This window comes from Mesoplodon densirostris, chromosome Y (assembly GCF_025265405.1).
Source record: "Mesoplodon densirostris isolate mMesDen1 chromosome Y, mMesDen1 primary haplotype, whole genome shotgun sequence".
NCBI lineage: Eukaryota > Metazoa > Chordata > Mammalia > Artiodactyla > Ziphiidae > Mesoplodon > Mesoplodon densirostris.
Window position 1 is genome coordinate 951,129 of NC_082682.1, and position 23,019 is coordinate 974,147.

Here is a 23,019-nt window from a genome sequence, read left to right on the forward strand (position 1 = left end):
TCAGGATGCATGGAGATGGCTGCACACAAAACTTTGCTGATAGGAAACACTCGTGCTTCCCTTGAGGCCAGGGGTCACGTTTACTTTACCCTGAGCTAGGTCAAGCGTGGGATGAGCTCCTAGCAAGGCACTGGAGACCACCTGGATTCCTAGGAGAATGCTCACTTTCTTCACTGAGCGTATTCCTAGGAGTGACTAGAAGACGGTTAATGGCAATGTCTTTCAGTCAGGCTTGAGGCCGCCACTATCTACCTTTCAACTGGGGGAAATCCTGCCTTTTTCCAGGCTTCTCAATGACAAACTTGATCACCCCGCACATGTACCTAGCTTCTCTGACAATCCCAAAGAGACCATTGGAACGCAATCTGGCCTTCTGCGATGAAACTTTTTGATGCAGTGTGCTCTGCATGTGGTGAACGGCATAATCCTCTAAATGTCCTCAGTAGGCCTAGGTGACTTTGGATGTTGCAAATGCCTAGCAATGCTCAGGGTAAATCTCTTCTTTATTTCGGGCTGGACCTAAAGGCCAGTTTCCGCATCACTTAGAGAGACCTCGAGCAGGAGTCCCCAGACTGAAGTGGCGCCCCGGTGGTTTCCTTCAGGGCCTCTTATGTTTCCTCAAAGTGGCAGACCCGCATGGAATGAAAGCCTGCCACAAACCGCCTTCCTGAGGCTCTTTCAAAGCTGTGGAACGCTAGCCATAGAGAACACATTCGTTCCCGGCCCTTCCAACTGCATAGTGAGGGAAGTTCCCCGAGCTGTGTATCCCTTGATTGTGCCCAGAAGGCTTTGGGTACACAGTGTCCTTCCTTGGCAGGAATTGACCATGTGAGAGTCTTGAGCACTCTGGGCCATAGTAAAGCTAAAGCCGTCCATTGACTAAGACTTCCTGGAAACCGGTGCACCTCTATCTCTGGTAATGGGAAAATGTGCACCTTACCTCAAGACTAGAGGTCACATTTAGTTGGCCCTTTAGCTACAGTACGCAACTGGGGTGAGCTCCCAGGAAGGAATCGCAAGCCCCTGGATTCTTTAGGAAAAAAACTCTGTGCTCTTCAGCGGCACCTGTGGCGTGAAGAGTCTCCTGGTGGTGTGGTTTTCAGCAGGCTTGGAAGCTGCAATGGAGCTGCTGTCAAAAGGGGGAAATACGGGCTTCTCCCATATTCTCCCGTTTACACCTTGACGCCACAGCGCATTTACTAGCACTCTCTGACTGACTGCTGGAGACTTTCAGCCCCACTGGGCCTTTCTATGATCACACTTCGTTGGACGCGGGGTGTTTTGCGTGCCACGAATAGCATTACACGCTTCATGAACTAGTCCGGCCTAGGTGACTTTGGATGGACCAAATGGCTAAGAATTTGACCGGTATTTCAGGATTTTCTGGCAGGCTGGACCTACCGTGTACCTTGCTTCCCAATAGAGAGATGACAGGTAAGAGTTGCCAGGATGCACTTTAGGCGCAGGGGTTCTTTCAGTGCAGTTCAGAGGGCCTCCGCGGAGGCAGAGCCACGTTGAATGGAATACTGGCCAAAACGTGGTCCTGGGGCTGCCTTACAGCTGTAGAAATCAAGTTCCGCAGGCGAGAATCTGTTCATCACCCTTCCCTCTGCATACAAATAGTCGACCCCAACCGTCTGTTCTGTGTTATGTTTCTCGGAAAATAAAAGGGGACTACGGCGCACACACTCTCCCTCAGAAGGGAATTCCTACGCGACTCTCTTAAGCCTACGGAAAGCCGTAGAGGAGTTAAAGCACTCTGCCGAGTCAGGACGCACGGAGATGGCTGCACACAAAACTTTGCTGATAGGAAACACTCGTGCTTGCCTTGAGGCCAGGGGTCACGTTTACTTTGCCCTGAGCTAGGGCAAGCGTGGGATGAGCTCCTAGCAAGGCACTGGAGACCACCTGGATTCCTAGGAGAACGCTCACTTTCTTCACTGAGCGTATTCCTAGGAGTGACTAGAAGACGGTTAATGGCAATGTCTTTCAGTCAGCCTTGAGGCCGCCACTATCTACCTTTCAACTTGGGGAAATCCTGCCTTTTTCCAGTCTTCTCAATGACAAACTGGATCACCCCGCACATGTACCTAGCTTCTCTGACAATCCCAAAGAGACCATTGGAACGCAATCCGGCCTTCTGCGATGAAACTTTTGGATGCAGTGTGCTCTGCATGTGGTGAACGGCATAATCCTCTAAATGTCCTCAGTAGGCCTAGGTGACTTTGGATGTTGCAAATGCCTAGCAATGCTCAGGGTAAATCTCTTCTTTATTTCGGGCTGGACCTAAAGGCCAGTTTCCGCATCACTTAGAGAGACCTCGAGCAGGAGTCCCCAGACTGAAGTGGCGCCCCGGTGGTTTCCTTCAGGGCCTCTTATGTTTCCTCAAAGTGGCAGACCCGCATGGAATGAAAGCCTGCCACGAACCGCCTTCCTGAGGCTCTTTCAAAGCTGTGGAACGCTAGCCATAGAGAACACATTCGTTCCCAGCCCTTCCAACTGCATAGTGAGGGAAGTTCCCCGAGCTGTGTATCCCTTGATTGTGCCCAGAAGGCTTTGGGTACACAGTGTCCTTCCTTGGCAGGAATTGACCATGTGAGAGTCTTGAGCACTGTGGGCCATAGTAAAGCTAAAGCCGTCCATTGACTAAGACTTCCTGGAAACCGGTGCACCTCTATCTCTGGTAATGGGAAAATGTGCACCTTACCTCAAGACTAGAGGTCACATTTAGTTGGCCCTTTAGCTACAGTACGCAACTGGGGTGAGCTCCCAGGAAGGAATTGCAAGCCACTGGATTCTTTAGGAAAAAAAACTCTGTGCTCTTCAGCGGCACCTGTGGCGTGAAGAGTCTCCTGGTGGTGTGGTTTTCAGCAGGCTTGGAAGCTGCAATGGAGCTGCTGTCAAAAGGGGGAAATACGGGCTTCTCCCATATTCTCCCGTTTACAACTTAACGCCACAGCGCATTTACTAGCACTATCTGACTGACTGCTGGAGACTTTCAGCCCCACTGGGCCTTTCTATGATCACACTTCGTTGGACGCGTGGTGTTTTGCGTGCCACGGATAGCATTACACGCTTCATGAACTAGTCCGGCCTAGGTGACTTTGGATGGACCAAATGGCTAAGAATTTGACCGGTATTTCAGGATTTTCTGGCAGGCTGGACCTACCGTGTACCTTGCTTCCCAATAGAGAGATGACAGGTAAGAGTTGCCAGGATGCACTTTAGGCGCAGGGGTTCTTTCAGTGCAGTTCAGAGGGCCTCCGAGGAGGCAGAGCCACGTTGAATGGAATACTGGCCAAAACGTGGTCCTGGGGCTGCCTTACAGCTGTAGAAATCAAGCTCTGCAGGCGAGAATCTGTTCATCAACCTTCCCTCTGCATACAAATAGTCGACCCCAACCGTCTGTTCTGTGTTATGTTTCTCGGAAAATAAAAGGGGACTACGGCGCACACACTCTCCCTCAGAAGGGAATTCCTACGTGACTCTCTTAGGCCTACGGAAAGCTGTAGAGGAGTTAAAGCACTCTATCGAGTCAGGATGCATGGAGATGGCTGCACACAAAACTTTGCTGATAGGAAACACTCGTGCTTCCCTTGAGGCCAGGGGTCACGTTTACTTTACCCTGAGCTAGGTCAAGCGTGGGATGAGCTCCTAGCAAGGCACTGGAGACCACCTGGATTCCTAGGAGAATGCTCACTTTCTTCACTGAGCGTATTCCTAGGAGTGACTAGAAGACGGTTAATGGCAATGTCTTTCAGTCAGGCTTGAGGCCGCCACTATCTACCTTTCAACTGGGGGAAATCCTGCCTTTTTCCAGGCTTCTCAATGACAAACTTGATCACCCCGCACATGTACCTAGCTTCTCTGACAATCCCAAAGAGACCATTGGAACGCAATCTGGCCTTCTGCGATGAAACTTTTTGATGCAGTGTGCTCTGCATGTGGTGAACGGCATAATCCTCTAAATGTCCTCAGTAGGCCTAGGTGACTTTGGATGTTGCAAATGCCTAGCAATGCTCAGGGTAAATCTCTTCTTTATTTCGGGCTGGACCTAAAGGCCAGTTTCCGCATCACTTAGAGAGACCTCGAGCAGGAGTCCCCAGACTGAAGTGGCGCCCCGGTGGTTTCCTTCAGGGCCTCTTATGTTTCCTCAAAGTGGCAGACCCGCATGGAATGAAAGCCTGCCACAAACCGCCTTCCTGAGGCTCTTTCAAAGCTGTGGAACGCTAGCCATAGAGAACACATTCGTTCCCGGCCCTTCCAACTGCATAGTGAGGGAAGTTCCCCGAGCTGTGTATCCCTTGATTGTGCCCAGAAGGCTTTGGGTACACAGTGTCCTTCCTTGGCAGGAATTGACCATGTGAGAGTCTTGAGCACTCTGGGCCATAGTAAAGCTAAAGCCGTCCATTGACTAAGACTTCCTGGAAACCGGTGCACCTCTATCTCTGGTAATGGGAAAATGTGCACCTTACCTCAAGACTAGAGGTCACATTTAGTTGGCCCTTTAGCTACAGTACGCAACTGGGGTGAGCTCCCAGGAAGGAATCGCAAGCCCCTGGATTCTTTAGGAAAAAAACTCTGTGCTCTTCAGCGGCACCTGTGGCGTGAAGAGTCTCCTGGTGGTGTGGTTTTCAGCAGGCTTGGAAGCTGCAATGGAGCTGCTGTCAAAAGGGGGAAATACGGGCTTCTCCCATATTCTCCCGTTTACACCTTGACGCCACAGCGCATTTACTAGCACTCTCTGACTGACTGCTGGAGACTTTCAGCCCCACTGGGCCTTTCTATGATCACACTTCGTTGGACGCGGGGTGTTTTGCGTGCCACGAATAGCATTACACGCTTCATGAACTAGTCCGGCCTAGGTGACTTTGGATGGACCAAATGGCTAAGAATTTGACCGGTATTTCAGGATTTTCTGGCAGGCTGGACCTACCGTGTACCTTGCTTCCCAATAGAGAGATGACAGGTAAGAGTTGCCAGGATGCACTTTAGGCGCAGGGGTTCTTTCAGTGCAGTTCAGAGGGCCTCCGCGGAGGCAGAGCCACGTTGAATGGAATACTGGCCAAAACGTGGTCCTGGGGCTGCCTTACAGCTGTAGAAATCAAGTTCCGCAGGCGAGAATCTGTTCATCACCCTTCCCTCTGCATACAAATAGTCGACCCCAACCGTCTGTTCTGTGTTATGTTTCTCGGAAAATAAAAGGGGACTACGGCGCACACACTCTCCCTCAGAAGGGAATTCCTACGCGACTCTCTTAAGCCTACGGAAAGCCGTAGAGGAGTTAAAGCACTCTGCCGAGTCAGGACGCACGGAGATGGCTGCACACAAAACTTTGCTGATAGGAAACACTCGTGCTTGCCTTGAGGCCAGGGGTCACGTTTACTTTGCCCTGAGCTAGGGCAAGCGTGGGATGAGCTCCTAGCAAGGCACTGGAGACCACCTGGATTCCTAGGAGAACGCTCACTTTCTTCACTGAGCGTATTCCTAGGAGTGACTAGAAGACGGTTAATGGCAATGTCTTTCAGTCAGCCTTGAGGCCGCCACTATCTACCTTTCAACTTGGGGAAATCCTGCCTTTTTCCAGTCTTCTCAATGACAAACTGGATCACCCCGCACATGTACCTAGCTTCTCTGACAATCCCAAAGAGACCATTGGAACGCAATCCGGCCTTCTGCGATGAAACTTTTGGATGCAGTGTGCTCTGCATGTGGTGAACGGCATAATCCTCTAAATGTCCTCAGTAGGCCTAGGTGACTTTGGATGTTGCAAATGCCTAGCAATGCTCAGGGTAAATCTCTTCTTTATTTCGGGCTGGACCTAAAGGCCAGTTTCCGCATCACTTAGAGAGAACTCGAGCAGGAGTCCCCAGACTGAAGTGGCGCCCCGGTGGTTTCCTTCAGGGCCTCTTATGTTTCCTCAAAGTGGCAGACCCGCATGGAATGAAAGCCTGCCACGAACCGCCTTCCTGAGGCTCTTTCAAAGCTGTGGAACGCTAGCCATAGAGAACACATTCGTTCCCGGCCCTTCCAACTGCATAGTGAGGGAAGTTCCCCGAGCTGTGTATCCCTTGATTGTGCCCAGAAGGCTTTGGGTACACAGTGTCCTTCCTTGGCAGGAATTGACCATGTGAGAGTCTGGAGCACTGTGGGCCATAGTAAAGCTAAAGCCGTCCATTGACTAAGACTTCCTGGAAACCGGTGCACCTCTATCTCTGGTAATGGGAAAATGTGCACCTTACCTCAAGACTAGAGGTCACATTTAGTTGGCCCTTTAGCTACAGTACGCAACTGGGGTGAGCTCCCAGGAAGGAATCGCAAGCCCCTGGATTCTTTAGGAAAAAAACTCTGTGCTCTTCAGCGGCACCTGTGGCGTGAAGAGTCTCCTGGTGGTGTGGTTTTCAGCAGGCTTGGAAGCTGCAATGGAGCTGCTGTCAAAAGGGGGAAATACGGGCTTCTCCCATATTCTCCCGTTTACAACTTGACGCCACAGCACATTTACTAGCACTCTCTGACTGACTGCTGGAGACTTTCAGCCCCACTGGGCCTTTCTATGATCACACTTCGTTGGACGCGGGGTGTTTTGCATGCCACGAATAGCATTACACGCTTCATGAACTAGTCCGGCCTAGGTGACTTTGGATGGACCAAATGGCTAAGAATTTGACCGGTATTTCAGGATTTTCTGGCAGGCTGGACCTACCGTGTACCTTGCTTCCCAATAGAGAGATGACAGGTAAGAGTTGCCAGGATGCACTTTAGGCGCAGTGGTTCTTTCAGTGCAGTTCAGAGGGCCTCCGAGGAGGCAGAGCCACGTTGAATGGAATACTGGCCAAAAGGTGGTCCTGGGCCTGCCTTACAGCTGTAGAAATCAAGCTCTGCAGGCGAGAATCTGTTCATCACCCTTCCCTTTGCATACAAATATTCGACCCAAACCGTCTGTTCTGTGTTATGTTTCTCGGAAAATAAAAGGGGACTACGGCGCACACACTCTCCCTCAGAAGGGAATTCCTACGTGACTCTCTTAGGCCTACGGAAAGCTGTAGAGGAGTTAAAGCACTCTATCGAGTCAGGATGCATGGAGATGGCTGCACACAAAACTTTGCTGATAGGAAACACTCGTGCTTCCATTGAGGCCAGGGGTCACGTTTACTTTGCCCTGAGCTAGGGCAAGCGTGGGATGAGCTCCTAGCAAGGCACTGGAGACCACCTGGATTCCTAGGAGAATGCTCACTTTCTTCACTGAGCGTATTCCTAGGAGTGACTAGAAGACGGTTAATGGCAATGTTTTTCAGTCAGCCTTGAGGCCGCCACTATCTACCTTTCAACTGGGGGAAATCCTGCCTTTTTCCAGGCTTCTCAATGACAAACTGGATCACCCCGCACATGTACCTAGCTTCTCTGACAATCCCAAAGAGACCATTGGAACGCAATCCGGCCTTCTGGGATGAAACTTTTGGATGCAGTGTGCTCTGCATGTGGTGAACGGCATAATCCTCTAAATGTCCTCAGTAGGCCTAGGTGACTTTGGATGTTGCAAATGCCTAGCAATGCTCAGGGTAAATCTCTTCTTTATTTCGGGCTGGACCTAAAGGCCAGTTTCCGCATCACTTAGAGAGACCTCGAGCAGGAGTCCCCAGACTGAAGTGGCGCCCCGGTGGTTTCCTTCAGGGCCTCTTATGTTTCCTCAAAGTGGCAGACCCGCATGGATTGAAAGCCTGCCACGAACCGCCTTCCTGAGGCTCTTTCAAAGCTGTGGAACGCTAGCCATAGAGAACACATTCGTTCCCCGCCCTTCCAACTGCATAGTGAGGGAAGTTCCCCGAGCTGTGTATCCCTTGATTGTGCCCAGAAGGCTTTGGGTACACAGTGTCCTTCCTTGGCAGGAATTGACCATGTGAGAGTCTTGAGCACTGTGGGCCATAGTAAAGCTAAAGCCGTCCATTGACTAAGACTTCCTGGAAACCGGTGCACCTCTATCTCTGGTAATGGGAAAATGTGCACCTTACCTCAAGACTAGAGGTCACATTTAGTTGGCCCTTTAGCTACAGTACGCAACTGGGGTGAGCTCCCAGGAAGGAATCGCAAGCCCCTGGACTCTTTAGGAAAAAAACTCTGTGCTCTTCAGCGGCACCTGTGGCGTGAAGAGTCTCCTGGTGGTGTGGTTTTCAGCAGGCTTGGAAGCTGCAATGGAGCTGCTGTCAAAAGGGGGAAATACGGGCTTCTCCCATATTCTCCCGTTTACAACTTGACGCCACAGTGCATTAACTAGCACTCTCTGACTGACTGCTGGAGACTTTCAGCCCCACTGGGCCTTTCTATGATCACACTTCGTTGGATGCGGGGTGTTTTGTGTGCCACGAATAGCATTACACGCTTCATGAACTAGTCCGGCCTAGGTGACTTTTGATGGACCAAATGGCTAAGAATTTGACCGGATTTTCAGGATTTTCTGGCAGGCTGGACCTACCGTGTACCTTGCTTCCCAATAGAGAGATGACAGGTAAGAGTTGCCAGGATGCACTTTAGGCGCAGGGGTTCTTTCAGTGCAGTTCAGAGGGCCTCCGCGGAGGCAGAGCCACGTTGAATGGAATACTGGCCAAAACGTGGTCCTGGGGCTGCCTTACAGCTGTAGAAATCAAGTTCTGCAGGCGAGAATCTGTTCATCACCCTTCCCTCTGCATACAAAGAGTCGACCCCAACCGTCTCTTCTGTGTTATGTTTCTCGGAAAATAAAAGGGGACTACGGCGCACACACTCTCCCTCAGAAGGGAATGCCTACGTGACTCTCTTAGGCCTACGGAAAGCCGTAGAGGAGTTAAAGCACTCTGCCGAGTCAGGACGCCCGGAGATGGCTGCACACAAAACTTTGCTGATAGGAAACACTCGTGCTTGCCTTGAGGCCAGGGGTCACGTTTACTTTGCCCTGAGCTAGGGCAAGCGTGGGATGAGCTCCTAGCAAGGCACTGGAGACCACCTGGATTCCTAGGAGAATGCTCACTTTCTTCACTGAGCGTATTCCTAGGAGTGACTAGAAGACGGTTAATGGCAATGTCTTTCAGTCAGCCCTGAGGCCGCCACTATCTACCTTTCAACTGGGCGAAATCCTGCCTTTTTCCAGGCTTCTCAATGACAAACTGGATCACCCCGCACATGTACCTAGCTTCTCTGACAATCCCAAAGAGACCATTGGAACGCAATCCGGCCTTCTGCGATGAAACTTTTGGATGCAGTGTGCTCTGCATGTGGTGAACGGCATAATCCTCTAAATGTCCTCAGTAGGCCTAGGTGACTTTGGATGTTGCAAATGCCTAGCAATGCTCAGGGTAAATCTCTTCTTTATTTCGGGCTGGACCTAAAGGCCAGTTTCCGCATCACTTAGAGAGACCTCGAGCAGGAGTCCCCAGACTGAAGTGGCGCCCCGGTGGTTTCCTTCAGGGCCTCTTATGTTTCCTCAAAGTGGCAGACCCGCATGGAATGAAAGCCTGCCACGAACCGCCTTCCTGAGGCTCTTTCAAAGCTGTGGAACGCTAGCCATAGAGAACACATTCGTTCCCGGCCCTTCCAACTGCATAGTGAGGGAAGTTCCCCGAGCTGTGTATCCCTTGATTGTGCCCAGAAGGCGTTGGGTACACAGTGTCCTTCCTTGGCAGGAATTGACCATGTGAGAGTCTTGAGCACTGTGGGCCATAGTAAAGCTAAAGCCGTCCATTGACTAAGACTTCCTGGAAACCGGTGCACCTCTATCTCTGGTAATAGGAAAATGTGCACCTTACCTCAAGACTAGAGGTCACATTTAGTTGGCCCTTTAGCTACAGTACGCAACTGGGGTGAGCTCCCAGGAAGGAATCGCAAGCCCCTGGATTCTTTAGGAAAAAAACTCTGTGCTCTTCAGCGGCACCTGTGGCGTGAAGAGTCTCCTGGTGGTGTGGTTTTCAGCAGGCTTGGAAGCTGCAATGGAGCTGCTGTCAAAAGGGGGAAATACGGGCTTCTCCCATATTCTCCCGTTTACAACTTGACGCCACAGAGCATTTACTAGCACTCTCTGACTGACTGCTGGAGACTTTCAGCCCCACTGGGCCTTTGTCTGATCACACTTCGCTGGACGCGGTGTGTTTTGCGTGCCACGGATAGCATTACACGCTTCATGAACTAGTCCGGCCTAGGTGACTTTGGATGGACCAAATGGCTAAGAATTTGACGGGATTTTCAGGATTTTCTGGCAGGCTGGACCTACCGTGGACCTTGCTTCCCAATAGAGAGATGACAGGTAAGAGTTGCCAGGATGCACTTTAGGCGCAGGGGTTCTTTCAGTGCAGTTCAGAGGGCCTCCGCGGAGGCAGAGCCACATTGAATGGAATACTGGCCAAAACGTGGTCCTGGGGCTGCCTTACAGCTGTAGAAATCAAGCTCTGCGGGCGAGAATCTGTTCATCACCCTTCCCTCTGCATACAAAGAGTCGACCCCAACCGTCTCTTCTGTGTTATGTTTCTCGGAAAATAAAAGGGGACTACGGCGCACACACTCTCCCTCAGAAGGGAATTCCTAAGCGACTCTCTTAGGCCTACGGAAAGCCGTAGAGGAGTTAAAGCAGTCTGTCGAGTCATTACGCACAGAGATGGCTGCACACAAAACTTTGCTGATAGGAAACACTCGTGCTTGCCTTGAGGCCAGGGGTCACGTTTACTTTGCCCTGAGCTAGGGCAAGCGTGGGATGAGCTCCTAGCAAGGCACTGGAGACCACCTGGGTTCCTAGGAGAACGCTCACTTTCTTCACTGAGCGTATTCCTAGGAGTGACTAGAAGACGGTTCATGGCAATGTCTTTCAGTCAGCCTTGAGGCCGCCACTATCTACCTTTCAACTGGGGGAAATCCTGCCTTTTTCCAGGCTTCTCAATGACAAACTGGATCACCCCGCACATGTACCTAGCTTCTCTGACAATCCCAAAGAGACCATTGGAACGCAATCCGGCCTTCTGCGATGAAACTTTTGGATGCAGTGTGCTCTGCATGTGGTGAACGGCATAATCCTCTAAATGTCCTCAGTAGGCCTAGGTGACTTTGGATGTTGCAAATGCCTAGCAATGCTCAGGGTAAATCTCTTCTTTATTTCGGGCTGGACCTAAAGGCCAGTTTCCGCATCACTTAGAGAGAACTCGAGCAGGAGTCCCCAGACTGAAGTGGCGCCCCGGTGGTTTCCTTCAGGGCCTCTTATGTTTCCTCAAAGTGGCAGACCCGCATGGAATGAAAGCCTGCCACGAACCGCCTTCCTGAGGCTCTTTCAAAGCTGTGGAACGCTAGCCATAGAGAACACATTCGTTCCCGGCCCTTCCAACTGCATAGTGAGGGAAGTTCCCCGAGCTGTGTATCCCTTGATTGTGCCCAGAAGGCTTTGGGTACACAGTGTCCTTCCTTGGCAGGAATTGACCATGTGAGAGTCTGGAGCACTGTGGGCCATAGTAAAGCTAAAGCCGTCCATTGACTAAGACTTCCTGGAAACCGGTGCACCTCTATCTCTGGTAATGGGAAAATGTGCACCTTACCTCAAGACTAGAGGTCACATTTAGTTGGCCCTTTAGCTACAGTACGCAACTGGGGTGAGCTCCCAGGAAGGAATCGCAAGCCCCTGGATTCTTTAGGAAAAAAACTCTGTGCTCTTCAGCGGCACCTGTGGCGTGAAGAGTCTCCTGGTGGTGTGGTTTTCAGCAGGCTTGGAAGCTGCAATGGAGCTGCTGTCAAAAGGGGGAAATACGGGCTTCTCCCATATTCTCCCGTTTACAACTTGACGCCACAGCACATTTACTAGCACTCTCTGACTGACTGCTGGAGACTTTCAGCCCCACTGGGCCTTTCTATGATCACACTTCGTTGGACGCGGGGTGTTTTGCATGCCACGAATAGCATTACACGCTTCATGAACTAGTCCGGCCTAGGTGACTTTGGATGGACCAAATGGCTAAGAATTTGACCGGTATTTCAGGATTTTCTGGCAGGCTGGACCTACCGTGTACCTTGCTTCCCAATAGAGAGATGACAGGTAAGAGTTGCCAGGATGCACTTTAGGCGCAGTGGTTCTTTCAGTGCAGTTCAGAGGGCCTCCGAGGAGGCAGAGCCACGTTGAATGGAATACTGGCCAAAAGGTGGTCCTGGGCCTGCCTTACAGCTGTAGAAATCAAGCTCTGCAGGCGAGAATCTGTTCATCACCCTTCCCTTTGCATACAAATATTCGACCCAAACCGTCTGTTCTGTGTTATGTTTCTCGGAAAATAAAAGGGGACTACGGCGCACACACTCTCCCTCAGAAGGGAATTCCTACGTGACTCTCTTAGGCCTACGGAAAGCTGTAGAGGAGTTAAAGCACTCTATCGAGTCAGGATGCATGGAGATGGCTGCACACAAAACTTTGCTGATAGGAAACACTCGTGCTTCCATTGAGGCCAGGGGTCACGTTTACTTTGCCCTGAGCTAGGGCAAGCGTGGGATGAGCTCCTAGCAAGGCACTGGAGACCACCTGGATTCCTAGGAGAATGCTCACTTTCTTCACTGAGCGTATTCCTAGGAGTGACTAGAAGACGGTTAATGGCAATGTTTTTCAGTCAGCCTTGAGGCCGCCACTATCTACCTTTCAACTGGGGGAAATCCTGCCTTTTTCCAGGCTTCTCAATGACAAACTGGATCACCCCGCACATGTACCTAGCTTCTCTGACAATCCCAAAGAGACCATTGGAACGCAATCCGGCCTTCTGGGATGAAACTTTTGGATGCAGTGTGCTCTGCATGTGGTGAACGGCATAATCCTCTAAATGTCCTCAGTAGGCCTAGGTGACTTTGGATGTTGCAAATGCCTAGCAATGCTCAGGGTAAATCTCTTCTTTATTTCGGGCTGGACCTAAAGGCCAGTTTCCGCATCACTTAGAGAGACCTCGAGCAGGAGTCCCCAGACTGAAGTGGCGCCCCGGTGGTTTCCTTCAGGGCCTCTTATGTTTCCTCAAAGTGGCAGACCCGCATGGATTGAAAGCCTGCCACGAACCGCCTTCCTGAGGCTCTTTCAAAGCTGTGGAACGCTAGCCATAGAGAACACATTCGTTCCCCGCCCTTCCAACTGCATAGTGAGGGAAGTTCCCTGAGCTGTGTATCCCTTGATTGTGCCCAGAAGGCTTTGGGTACACAGTGTCCTTCCTTGGCAGGAATTGACCATGTGAGAGTCTTGAGCACTGTGGGCCATAGTAAAGCTAAAGCCGTCCATTGACTAAGACTTCCTGGAAACCGGTGCACCTCTATCTCTGGTAATGGGAAAATGTGCACCTTACCTCAAGACTAGAGGTCACATTTAGTTGGCCCTTTAGCTACAGTACGCAACTGGGGTGAGCTCCCAGGAAGGAATCGCAAGCCCCTGGACTCTTTAGGAAAAAAACTCTGTGCTCTTCAGCGGCACCTGTGGCGTGAAGAGTCTCCTGGTGGTGTGGTTTTCAGCAGGCTTGGAAGCTGCAATGGAGCTGCTGTCAAAAGGGGGAAATACGGGCTTCTCCCATATTCTCCCGTTTACAACTTGACGCCACAGTGCATTAACTAGCACTCTCTGACTGACTGCTGGAGACTTTCAGCCCCACTGGGCCTTTCTATGATCACACTTCGTTGGATGCGGGGTGTTTTGTGTGCCACGAATAGCATTACACGCTTCATGAACTAGTCCGGCCTAGGTGACTTTGGATGGACCAAATGGCTAAGAATTTGACCGGATTTTCAGGATTTTCTGGCAGGCTGGACCTACCGTGTACCTTGCTTCCCAATAGAGAGATGACAGGTAAGAGTTGCCAGGATGCACTTTAGGCGCAGGGGTTCTTTCAGTGCAGTTCAGAGGGCCTCCGCGGAGGCAGAGCCACGTTGAATGGAATACTGGCCAAAACGTGGTCCTGGGGCTGCCTTACAGCTGTAGAAATCAAGTTCTGCAGGCGAGAATCTGTTCATCACCCTTCCCTCTGCATACAAAGAGTCGACCCCAACCGTCTCTTCTGTGTTATGTTTCTCGGAAAATAAAAGGGGACTACGGCGCACACACTCTCCCTCAGAAGGGAATGCCTACGTGACTCTCTTAGGCCTACGGAAAGCCGTAGAGGAGTTAAAGCACTCTGCCGAGTCAGGACGCCCGGAGATGGCTGCACACAAAACTTTGCTGATAGGAAACACTCGTGCTTGCCTTGAGGCCAGGGGTCACGTTTACTTTGCCCTGAGCTAGGGCAAGCGTGGGATGAGCTCCTAGCAAGGCACTGGAGACCACCTGGATTCCTAGGAGAATGCTCACTTTCTTCACTGAGCGTATTCCTAGGAGTGACTAGAAGACGGTTAATGGCAATGTCTTTCAGTCAGCCCTGAGGCCGCCACTATCTACCTTTCAACTGGGCGAAATCCTGCCTTTTTCCAGGCTTCTCAATGACAAACTGGATCACCCCGCACATGTACCTAGCTTCTCTGACAATCCCAAAGAGACCATTGGAACGCAATCCGGCCTTCTGCGATGAAACTTTTGGATGCAGTGTGCTCTGCATGTGGTGAACGGCATAATCCTCTAAATGTCCTCAGTAGGCCTAGGTGACTTTGGATGTTGCAAATGCCTAGCAATGCTCAGGGTAAATCTCTTCTTTATTTCGGGCTGGACCTAAAGGCCAGTTTCCGCATCACTTAGAGAGACCTCGAGCAGGAGTCCCCAGACTGAAGTGGCGCCCCGGTGGTTTCCTTCAGGGCCTCTTATGTTTCCTCAAAGTGGCAGACCCGCATGGAATGAAAGCCTGCCACGAACCGCCTTCCTGAGGCTCTTTCAAAGCTGTGGAACGCTAGCCATAGAGAACACATTCGTTCCCGGCCCTTCCAACTGCATAGTGAGGGAAGTTCCCCGAGCTGTGTATCCCTTGATTGTGCCCAGAAGGCGTTGGGTACACAGTGTCCTTCCTTGGCAGGAATTGACCATGTGAGAGTCTTGAGCACTGTGGGCCATAGTAAAGCTAAAGCCGTCCATTGACTAAGACTTCCTGGAAACCGGTGCACCTCTATCTCTGGTAATGGGAAAATGTGCACCTTACCTCAAGACTAGAGGTCACATTTAGTTGGCCCTTTAGCTACAGTACGCAACTGGGGTGAGCTCCCAGGAAGGAATCGCAAGCCCCTGGATTCTTTAGGAAAAAAACTCTGTGCTCTTCAGCGGCACCTGTGGCGTGAAGAGTCTCCTGGTGGTGTGGTTTTCAGCAGGCTTGGAAGCTGCAATGGAGCTGCTGTCAAAAGGGGGAAATACGGGCTTCTCCCATATTCTCCCGTTTACAACTTGACGCCACAGAGCATTTACTAGCACTCTCTGACTGACTGCTGGAGACTTTCAGCCCCACTGGGCCTTTGTCTGATCACACTTCGCTGGACGCGGTGTGTTTTGCGTGCCACGGATAGCATTACACGCTTCATGAACTAGTCCGGCCTAGGTGACTTTGGATGGACCAAATGGCTAAGAATTTGACGGGATTTTCAGGATTTTCTGGCAGGCTGGACCTACCGTGGACCTTGCTTCCCAATAGAGAGATGACAGGTAAGAGTTGCCAGGATGCACTTTAGGCGCAGGGGTTCTTTCAGTGCAGTTCAGAGGGCCTCCGCGGAGGCAGAGCCACATTGAATGGAATACTGGCCAAAACGTGGTCCTGGGGCTGCCTTACAGCTGTAGAAATCAAGCTCTGCGGGCGAGAATCTGTTCATCACCCTTCCCTCTGCATACAAAGAGTCGACCCCAACCGTCTCTTCTGTGTTATGTTTCTCGGAAAATAAAAGGGGACTACGGCGCACACACTCTCCCTCAGAAGGGAATTCCTAAGCGACTCTCTTAGGCCTACGGAAAGCCGTAGAGGAGTTAAAGCAGTCTGTCGAGTCAGGACGCACAGAGATGGCTGCACACAAAACTTTGCTGATAGGAAACACTCGTGCTTGCCTTGAGGCCAGGGGTCACGTTTACTTTGCCCTGAGCTAGGGCAAGCGTGGGATGAGCTCCTAGCAAGGCACTGGAGACCACCTGGGTTCCTAGGAGAACGCTCACTTTCTTCACTGAGCGTATTCCTAGGAGTGACTAGAAGACGGTTCATGGCAATGTCTTTCAGTCAGCCTTGAGGCCGCCACTATCTACCTTTCAACTGGGGGAAATCCTGCCTTTTTCCAGGCTTCTCAATGACAAACTGGATCACCCCGCACATGTACCTAGCTTCTCTGACAATCCCAAAGAGACCATTGGAACGCAATCCGGCCTTCTGCGATGAAACTTTTGGATGCAGTGTGCTCTGCATGTGGTGAACGGCATAATCCTCTAAATGTCCTCAGTAGGCCTAGGTGACTTTGGATGTTGCAAATGCCTAGCAATGCTCAGGGTAAATCTCTTCTTTATTTCGGGCTGGACCTAAAGGCCAGTTTCCGCATCACTTAGAGAGACCTCGAGCAGGAGTCCCCAGACTGAAGTGGCGCCCCGGTGGTTTCCTTCAGGGCCTCTTATGTTTCCTCAAAGTGGCAGACCCGCATGGAATGAAAGCCTGCCACGAACCGCCTTCCTGAGGCTCTTTCAAAGCTGTGGAACGCTAGCCATAGAGAACACATTCGTTCCCGGCCCTTCCAACTGCATAGTGAGGGAAGTTCCCCGAGCTGTGTATCCCTTGATTGTGCCCAGAAGGCTTTGGGTACACAGTGTCCTTCCTTGGCAGGAATTGACCATGTGAGAGTCTTGAGCACTGTGGGCCATAGTAAAGCTAAAGCCGTCCATTGACTAAGACTTCCTGGAAACCGGTGCACCTCTATCTCTGGTAATGGGAAAATGTGCACCTTACCTCAAGACTAGAGGTCACATTTAGTTGGCCCTTTAGCTACAGTACGCAACTGGGGTGAGCTCCCAGGAAGGAATCGCAAGCCCCTGGAATCTTTAGGAAAAAAACTCTGTGCTCTTCAGCGGCACCTGTGGCGTGAAGAGTCTCCTGGTGGTGTGGTTTTCAGCAGGCTTGGAAGCTGCAATGGAGCTGCTGTCAAAAGGGGGAAATACGGGCTTCTCCCATATTCTCCCGTTTACAACTTGACGCCACAGAGCATTTACTAGCACTCTCTGACTGACTGCTGGAGACTTTCAGCCCCACTGGGCCTTTGTCTGATCACACTTCGCTGGACGCGGGGTGTTTTGCGTGCCACGGATAGCATTACACGCTTCATGAACTAGTCCGGCCTAGGTGACTTTGGATGGACCAAATGGCTAAGAATTTGACCGGATTTTCAGGATTTTCTGGCAGGCTGGACCTACCGTGGACCTTGCTTCCCAATAGAGAGATGACAGGTAAGAGTTGCCAGGATGCACTTTAGGCGCAGGGGTTCTTTCAGTGCAGTTCAGAGGGCCTCCGCGGAGGCAGAGCCACATTGAATGGAATACTGGCCAAAACGTGGTCCTGGGGCTGCCTTACAGCTGTAGAAATCAAGCTCTGCGGGCGAGAATCTGTTCATCACCCTTCCCTCTGCATACAAAGAGTCGACCCCAACCGTCTCTTCTGTGTTATGTTTCTCGGAAAATAAAAGGGGACTACGGCGCACACACTCTCCCTCAGAAGGGAATTCCTAAGCGACTCTCTTAGGCCTACGGAAAGCCGTAGAGGAGTTAAAGCAGTCTGTCGAGTCAGGACGCACAGAGATGGCTGCACACAAAACTTTGCTGATAGGAAACACTCGTGCTTGCCTTGAGGCCAGGGGTCACGTTTACTTTGCCCTGAGCTAGGGCAAGCGTGGGATGAGCTCCTAGCAAGGCACTGGAGACCACCTGGATTCCTAGGAGAATGCTCACTTTCTTCACTGAGCGTATTCCTAGGAGTGACTAGAAGACGGTTAATGGCAATGTTTTTCAGTCAGCCTTGAGGCCGCCACTATCTACCTTTCAACTGGGGGAAATCCTGCCTTTTTCCAGGCTTCTCAATGACAAACTGGATCACCCCGCACATGTACCTAGCTTCTCTGACAATCCCAAAGAGACCATTGGAACGCAATCCGGCCTTCTGGGATGAAACTTTTGGATGCAGTGTGCTCTGCATGTGGTGAACGGCATAATCCTCTAAATGTCCTCAGTAGGCCTAGGTGACTTTGGATGTTGCAAATGCCTAGCAATGCTCAGGGTAAATCTCTTCTTTATTTCGGGCTGGACCTAAAGGCCAGTTTCCGCATCACTTAGAGAGACCTCGAGCAGGAGTCCCCAGACTGAAGTGGCGCCCCGGTGGTTTCCTTCAGGGCCTCTTATGTTTCCTCAAAGTGGCAGACCCGCATGGATTGAAAGCCTGCCACGAACCGCCTTCCTGAGGCTCTTTCAAAGCTGTGGAACGCTAGCCATAGAGAACACATTCGTTCCCCGCCCTTCCAACTGCATAGTGAGGGAAGTTCCCTGAGCTGTGTATCCCTTGATTGTGCCCAGAAGGCTTTGGGTACACAGTGTCCTTCCTTGGCAGGAATTGACCATGTGAGAGTCTTGAGCACTGTGGGCCATAGTAAAGCTAAAGCCGTCCATTGACTAAGACTTCCTGGAAACCGGTGCACCTCTATCTCTGGTAATGGGAAAATGTGCACCTTACCTCAAGACTAGAGGTCACATTTAGTTGGCCCTTTAGCTACAGTACGCAACTGGGGTGAGCTCCCAGGAAGGAATCGCAAGCCCCTGGACTCTTTAGGAAAAAAACTCTGTGCTCTTCAGCGGCACCTGTGGCGTGAAGAGTCTCCTGGTGGTGTGGTTTTCAGCAGGCTTGGAAGCTGCAATGGAGCTGCTGTCAAAAGGGGGAAATACGGGCTTCTCCCATATTCTCCCGTTTACAACTTGACGCCACAGTGCATTAACTAGCACTCTCTGACTGACTGCTGGAGACTTTCAGCCCCACTGGGCCTTTCTATGATCACACTTCGTTGGATGCGGGGTGTTTTGTGTGCCACGAATAGCATTACACGCTTCATGAACTAGTCCGGCCTAGGTGACTTTGGATGGACCAAATGGCTAAGAATTTGACCGGATTTTCAGGATTTTCTGGCAGGCTGGACCTACCGTGTACCTTGCTTCCCAATAGAGAGATGACAGGTAAGAGTTGCCAGGATGCACTTTAGGCGCAGGGGTTCTTTCAGTGCAGTTCAGAGGGCCTCCGCGGAGGCAGAGCCACGTTGAATGGAATACTGGCCAAAACGTGGTCCTGGGGCTGCCTTACAGCTGTAGAAATCAAGTTCTGCAGGCGAGAATCTGTTCATCACCCTTCCCTCTGCATACAAAGAGTCGACCCCAACCGTCTCTTCTGTGTTATGTTTCTCGGAAAATAAAAGGGGACTACGGCGCACACACTCTCCCTCAGAAGGGAATGCCTACGTGACTCTCTTAGGCCTACGGAAAGCCGTAGAGGAGTTAAAGCACTCTGCCGAGTCAGGACGCCCGGAGATGGCTGCACACAAAACTTTGCTGATAGGAAACACTCGTGCTTGCCTTGAGGCCAGGGGTCACGTTTACTTTGCCCTGAGCTAGGGCAAGCGTGGGATGAGCTCCTAGCAAGGCACTGGAGACCACCTGGATTCCTAGGAGAATGCTCACTTTCTTCACTGAGCGTATTCCTAGGAGTGACTAGAAGACGGTTAATGGCAATGTCTTTCAGTCAGCCCTGAGGCCGCCACTATCTACCTTTCAACTGGGCGAAATCCTGCCTTTTTCCAGGCTTCTCAATGACAAACTGGATCACCCCGCACATGTACCTAGCTTCTCTGACAATCCCAAAGAGACCATTGGAACGCAATCCGGCCTTCTGCGATGAAACTTTTGGATGCAGTGTGCTCTGCATGTGGTGAACGGCATAATCCTCTAAATGTCCTCAGTAGGCCTAGGTGACTTTGGATGTTGCAAATGCCTAGCAATGCTCAGGGTAAATCTCTTCTTTATTTCGGGCTGGACCTAAAGGCCAGTTTCCGCATCACTTAGAGAGACCTCGAGCAGGAGTCCCCAGACTGAAGTGGCGCCCCGGTGGTTTCCTTCAGGGCCTCTTATGTTTCCTCAAAGTGGCAGACCCGCATGGAATGAAAGCCTGCCACGAACCGCCTTCCTGAGGCTCTTTCAAAGCTGTGGAACGCTAGCCATAGAGAACACATTCGTTCCCGGCCCTTCCAACTGCATAGTGAGGGAAGTTCCCCGAGCTGTGTATCCCTTGATTGTGCCCAGAAGGCGTTGGGTACACAGTGTCCTTCCTTGGCAGGAATTGACCATGTGAGAGTCTTGAGCACTGTGGGCCATAGTAAAGCTAAAGCCGTCCATTGACTAAGACTTCCTGGAAACCGGTGCACCTCTATCTCTGGTAATGGGAAAATGTGCACCTTACCTCAAGACTAGAGGTCACATTTAGTTGGCCCTTTAGCTACAGTACGCAACTGGGGTGAGCTCCCAGGAAGGAATCGCAAGCCCCTGGATTCTTTAGGAAAAAAACTCTGTGCTCTTCAGCGGCACCTGTGGCGTGAAGAGTCTCCTGGTGGTGTGGTTTTCAGCAGGCTTGGAAGCTGCAATGGAGCTGCTGTCAAAAGGGGGAAATACGGGCTTCTCCCATATTCTCCCGTTTACAACTTGACGCCACAGAGCATTTACTAGCACTCTCTGACTGACTGCTGGAGACTTTCAGCCCCACTGGGCCTTTGTCTGATCACACTTCGCTGGACGCGGTGTGTTTTGCGTGCCACGGATAGCATTACACGCTTCATGAACTAGTCCGGCCTAGGTGACTTTGGATGGACCAAATGGCTAAGAATTTGACGGGATTTTCAGGATTTTCTGGCAGGCTGGACCTACCGTGGACCTTGCTTCCCAATAGAGAGATGACAGGTAAGAGTTGCCAGGATGCACTTTAGGCGCAGGGGTTCTTTCAGTGCAGTTCAGAGGGCCTCCGCGGAGGCAGAGCCACATTGAATGGAATACTGGCCAAAACGTGGTCCTGGGGCTGCCTTACAGCTGTAGAAATCAAGCTCTGCGGGCGAGAATCTGTTCATCACCCTTCCCTCTGCATACAAAGAGTCGACCCCAACCGTCTCTTCTGTGTTATGTTTCTCGGAAAATAAAAGGGGACTACGGCGCACACACTCTCCCTCAGAAGGGAATTCCTAAGCGACTCTCTTAGGCCTACGGAAAGCCGTAGAGGAGTTAAAGCAGTCTGTCGAGTCAGGACGCACAGAGATGGCTGCACACAAAACTTTGCTGATAGGAAACACTCGTGCTTGCCTTGAGGCCAGGGGTCACGTTTACTTTGCCCTGAGCTAGGGCAAGCGTGGGATGAGCTCCTAGCAAGGCACTGGAGACCACCTGGGTTCCTAGGAGAACGCTCACTTTCTTCACTGAGCGTATTCCTAGGAGTGACTAGAAGACGGTTCATGGCAATGTCTTTCAGTCAGCCTTGAGGCCGCCACTATCTACCTTTCAACTGGGGGAAATCCTGCCTTTTTCCAGGCTTCTCAATGACAAACTGGATCACCCCGCACATGTACCTAGCTTCTCTGACAATCCCAAAGAGACCATTGGAACGCAATCCGGCCTTCTGCGATGAAACTTTTGGATGCAGTGTGCTCTGCATGTGGTGAACGGCATAATCCTCTAAATGTCCTCAGTAGGCCTAGGTGACTTTGGATGTTGCAAATGCCTAGCAATGCTCAGGGTAAATCTCTTCTTTATTTCGGGCTGGACCTAAAGGCCAGTTTCCGCATCACTTAGAGAGACCTCGAGCAGGAGTCCCCAGACTGAAGTGGCGCCCCGGTGGTTTCCTTCAGGGCCTCTTATGTTTCCTCAAAGTGGCAGACCCGCATGGAATGAAAGCCTGCCACGAACCGCCTTCCTGAGGCTCTTTCAAAGCTGTGGAACGCTAGCCATAGAGAACACATTCGTTCCCGGCCCTTCCAACTGCATAGTGAGGGAAGTTCCCCGAGCTGTGTATCCCTTGATTGTGCCCAGAAGGCTTTGGGTACACAGTGTCCTTCCTTGGCAGGAATTGACCATGTGAGAGTCTTGAGCACTGTGGGCCATAGTAAAGCTAAAGCCGTCCATTGACTAAGACTTCCTGGAAACCGGTGCACCTCTATCTCTGGTAATGGGAAAATGTGCACCTTACCTCAAGACTAGAGGTCACATTTAGTTGGCCCTTTAGCTACAGTACGCAACTGGGGTGAGCTCCCAGGAAGGAATCGCAAGCCCCTGGAATCTTTAGGAAAAAAACTCTGTGCTCTTCAGCGGCACCTGTGGCGTGAAGAGTCTCCTGGTGGTGTGGTTTTCAGCAGGCTTGGAAGCTGCAATGGAGCTGCTGTCAAAAGGGGGAAATACGGGCTTCTCCCATATTCTCCCGTTTACAACTTGACGCCACAGAGCATTTACTAGCACTCTCTGACTGACTGCTGGAGACTTTCAGCCCCACTGGGCCTTTGTCTGATCACACTTCGCTGGACGCGGGGTGTTTTGCGTGCCACGGATAGCATTACACGCTTCATGAACTAGTCCGGCCTAGGTGACTTTGGATGGACCAAATGGCTAAGAATTTGACCGGATTTTCAGGATTTTCTGGCAGGCTGGACCTACCGTGGACCTTGCTTCCCAATAGAGAGATGACAGGTAAGAGTTGCCAGGATGCACTTTAGGCGCAGGGGTTCTTTCAGTGCAGTTCAGAGGGCCTCCGCGGAGGCAGAGCCACATTGAATGGAATACTGGCCAAAACGTGGTCCTGGGGCTGCCTTACAGCTGTAGAAATCAAGCTCTGCGGGCGAGAATCTGTTCATCACCCTTCCCTCTGCATACAAAGAGTCGACCCCAACCGTCTCTTCTGTGTTATGTTTCTCGGAAAATAAAAGGGGACTACGGCGCACACACTCTCCCTCAGAAGGGAATTCCTAAGCGACTCTCTTAGGCCTACGGAAAGCCGTAGAGGAGTTAAAGCAGTCTGTCGAGTCAGGACGCACAGAGATGGCTGCACACAAAACTTTGCTGATAGGAAA